The sequence below is a fragment of the Cervus elaphus genome, chromosome X (genome assembly GCF_910594005.1).
Source record: "Cervus elaphus chromosome X, mCerEla1.1, whole genome shotgun sequence".
Taxonomy (NCBI): Eukaryota; Metazoa; Chordata; class Mammalia; order Artiodactyla; family Cervidae; genus Cervus; species Cervus elaphus.
This window is the reverse complement of record NC_057848.1, coordinates 100,119,468-100,123,671: the sequence shown is the minus strand read 5'-3', so window position 1 is coordinate 100,123,671 and position 4,204 is coordinate 100,119,468. Positions and strand designations below refer to the sequence as shown.

The 4,204-nt window shown below is 41.4% G+C and overlaps 1 pseudogene; it reads right to left on the bottom strand.

Annotated features, from left to right (window-relative positions):
- Positions 1-723: 723 nt before the first annotated feature.
- On the bottom strand, positions 724-1,116 carry LOC122690426 (annotated as a pseudogene).
- Positions 1,117-4,204: the final 3,088 nt, after the last annotated feature.

Below are 4,204 nucleotides of genomic sequence, written 5' to 3'. Positions count from 1 at the left end.
CTGTATAGTCCATTGGGTTGCAAAGAGACGGACATGACTGAGAGACTTCCACTTTCACTTTCACTTTCAGTATTGAGGTGCTCCATAAAATATTTACAATTATTATGTATTTTTCTTGGATTAATTCCTTGAGTATTATATAGTGTCCTTCTTGTTTCTTGTAATATTTATTATAAAGTCTACTTTGCCTGCCAAGAGTATTGCTACTGTGGCTTTTTTTTGATTTCCATTTGTGTGGAATAGCTCTTTCCATCCCCTCACTTTCATTCTTATGTGTCCTTAGGTCTGATGTAAGCCTCTTGTAGATATCATATATATATATATCTTGTCTTTGTATCCATTCATCCAGTCTATGTCTTTTGATTGGAGCATTTAATCCATATACATTTAAGGTAATTATTGATATGCATAATCCTATTACCATTTTCTTATATGCAAAACAGAAAAAGAGACACAGAAATACAGAACAGACTTTTGAACTTAATTGTTTTAGGGATTTTTTTTTTTTTGCAATACTGACTCCAATGGTGTAAATTGACTATGCTCCAGTTAAATTAAAAAAGCACTTGCACTTTAAAAATGGATGAGGTAGGTGTTCTACCTTCTTAAAAATACTACTAGAGCTACTAAAAAAATTTGCATTCACAAAATAATTGATAAAAATATTCTTCTGGATTGTATGAGAAGGTAGACAGGGACCCCAATAGATTCAGGTGTGTGATATTAATCACACGTAACTTCTTTCTTTCCTGCTCCATCAGAGGCTGAGCTCTCCTTGTTTTCAGTCTCTCCATTTGATGCAGGTAAATCTTCAGTCTCTTGGTTGGCCACTTCCACCTGTTTTCCCATTGCTCCCTTTTCCCCTTTTGTTTGCACTTTGCTATCTGAAGATTTATCCTTTGCTGCTACCTTCTTTGGCTTTGTTTCCACTTCTACAGGAGCAGATTTATCTGACAACCTCCCAGGTCTCCTCTTGGGTACCTACCCCACTTCCGATGCGGAGCTGACCTTCCTCTGGGGAACCCTGGCAGTCCTGGGAGTGGGGAGAGGAGTCTGGAAGCTGGTCTGCCTGACCACAGCTGCTCTTTCCCTTGCCTGAGCATCTGCACTGCTCATGGGACCTATTCTTGCTTTTTACTGTTTTATTCTCTTTCCTTTCTGCTATTCTGATTGAGTGATTTTTACTACCCTTGTCACCCAAATCACCGATCTGGTTTTTTTTTTGCATTCTCTGACCTCCTGCTGGTTTCCACTAGTGTATTTTTTGTTTCAGTAAATGAACTCAAAAGTTATAAATCTTTCTTCTTTATAGTTTCTAGCCCTTTGCTGAAGGAGGCTTACAATTCGCCTAGACTTTCATTGATTCTCTCATCGAATTCATCCAGTTTTTTATTGAGTCTGATTCTGATGAACATCTTTACGAGTGTTACTCTGAATTCTTTATCTGGTAAATTTCTTATCTCCTCTTCATTTAGTTGTTTTTCTGATATATCCTCGTGTTTGAAAGATATTCTGTAGTTCCTTCATTTTGCCTAACTCTGTTTGTTTCTACATATATCAGCTTCATTTGTTGCCCCGCCTTGAAGAATGAACTTATGTAGGAGGTGTCCTATAAGGTCCAGTGGCACAATCTCCCCTGGTCAACAAAGCCAGGCATCCCAGGGGTATCCGCTGTGTGGGCTATATGTGCCCTCCTGTCATAGGTGGACAGCAGTTGTTGTGGGTGTGCTGGTAGGTGAGGTTGGTTCCCATGCAGACTTGGATGTGGCCGCTGCAGATGGCCTTAGTAGGTTGAGCTGGTTCCAGGTCCAAATGTTTATAGGATCTGGCTGAAACTGCTGCAGGGAGGGGGTGCTGGTGCATAGGTCTGGCCTCTTGAGTTCTCAGGGGAAATCAGGGGCAGGGCAGGTGATGTTATTTCGGTTGATGGAAACTGATAGAAATGGTGCTCACCAGCACCAGGCCAGCTACGTGGAAAGAAAGTAAAAACAAATGATTTCTGCCAGTACTTCCATCCCAAAAGTTCCACTGGACCCCTGCCCCTCTGGTGCAAGCCCTGAAATTACTCAATGACTCTCCTTGTATGGCCCAGCTTTTCAAGCTGCTCCCTCTGTGATGGACTTTGGAGTGAGTGAGTATTTACATGAGTCTTTTAAGAGTGGAGACTCTTCCCTTTCCCACAGCCCCTAGGCTCCCCCAGATATAAGTCTTGCTGGTTTTCAAAGCCAGCTCTTATGGAGGCTCAGCTTCCCAGTGCAGGTACTCCAGCCTGATATGGGAGTTGAACCCCTGCTCCTCTTGAGTTGAACTGCCTCTGCAGTTGTGATATCACTTCTCTTTGTGGGTTGCCCCATAGTAGTGTATGTGGTGGGGGGGTGTGGTTCTCACTAGACCAGGACTATGTGCTTCCTACTTTTCTCAATGTGGCCTTTTCCTTATACCCTTAGTTGTAGAAAATCTGTTGTGCTAGTCTTTGGGTCAGTTCTCAGAGACAGTGGTTCTATATGTGGTTGTAGTTTTGTTGTGTCACTGGGAGGAAGTGAGTGCAGGATCTTCCTACTTCACCAACTTGATCTGAAATTTGTGCAAGGCACAAACCTAAGCACTTGACTGAAAATAAGTTCAACCTAAATGAGGGCTAGAAGATGACTCTGGATCCAGCTCTGCTGCCCCTTGAGCAGTCACTTGCCCCATCATTCAGTTTCAGTGTCTCCAATTCCTGGATATCTGGACCTGCCCTCAAGAGATCTCAAGAGAGTGGCAGAAAGAAGTACCTTTACTCCGTCAGAACCTCTCAGATGCCAGACCCAGAAAAACCAGATCAAGAGTGATTCTATTACCTTTCAATGCTGGCCATCTTCAGATCCTTTTTTTTTTTTTTTTTTTTTTTTTTAATCCTTTCCTTCTCTGGTGTTTTCTGCCTAGAGAAGTTCCTTTAGCATTTGTTGTAAAGTTGGTTTGGTGGTACTGAATTCTCTTAACTTTTGCTTGTCTGTAAGGTTAGTGATTTCTTCATTGAAACTAAATGAGATCCTTGCTGAGTACTCTTGGTTGTAGATTTTCCCCTTCCATTACTTTAAATATATCCTGCCTCTCCCTTCTGGCCTGCAGATCTTCTGCTGGAAGACGAGCACTTAACCTTGTGGGAGTACGTTATTTGTTGCTTTTAATATTTTTCTGTGTGTTTAATTTTTGTTAATTTGATTAATATGTGTTTTGGTATGCTTCTTATTTTGTGTATCCTGTATGGGACTCTCTTCACTTCCTAGATTTGGGTGACTGTAAAATCTTCAAATATTTTCTTAGACTCTTTCTCTTCTTCTTCTGTGACTCCTATATTTCAGATGTTGGTGTGTTAAGTGTGTCCCAGAGGTCTCTGAGTCTGTCCTCAATTCTTTTCATTCTTTTTCCCTATTCTGCTCCTCAACAGTTATTACAACCATTTTATCTTCCAGCTCACTTCTCCATTTTTTTCTCTGTTAGGCTGCTATTGATTCCTTCTCTGCTGTGCTGTGCTTAGTTGCTCAGTCGTACCTGACTCTTCACGACTCCATGGACTGTAGCCCACCAGGCTCCTCTGTCCATGGGGATTCTCCAGGCAAGAATACTGGAATGGGTTGCATGCCCTCCTCCAGGGGACCTTCCCAACCCAGGGATTGAACCCAGGTCTTCCTCACTGCAGGTGGATTCTTTACCAGCTGAGCTACCAGGGAAGCCCTTGATTCTTTCCAGTGTATTTTTAATTTCAGTTATTGTGTTGTTCATCACAGTTTGTTCTTTAGTTCTTCTAGGTTCTTGTTAATCATTTCTTGTGTGTTATCCATTCTATTGTCAATATTTTGAATCATTTTTACTATCATTACTCTGAATTTTTTTTTCACATAGATTGCATATTTCCTCTTCGTTTATTTGGTCTTGTATGGTTTTACCTTTTTACTTTGCCTGCAAGATATTTTTCTGTTTACTCATTTTGTCTAACTTACAGTGTTCATTTGGTCTCTGCCCTGGTGGGTAATGTTACTCCAGTAGCCTGTGTAGGCTTCATGGTGGGAAGGACTGATACCTGCATTCTGGGGGGTGGAACTGAATATTTTCTCTCTGATGAGAGGATCATTTCAGGTGGTGTGTTTTGGGATATCTCTGGGCTTGGTACTCTTTTAAGTAGCCTGTCTGCTGATGGGTAGGTTTGTGTTCCTGTTTTATT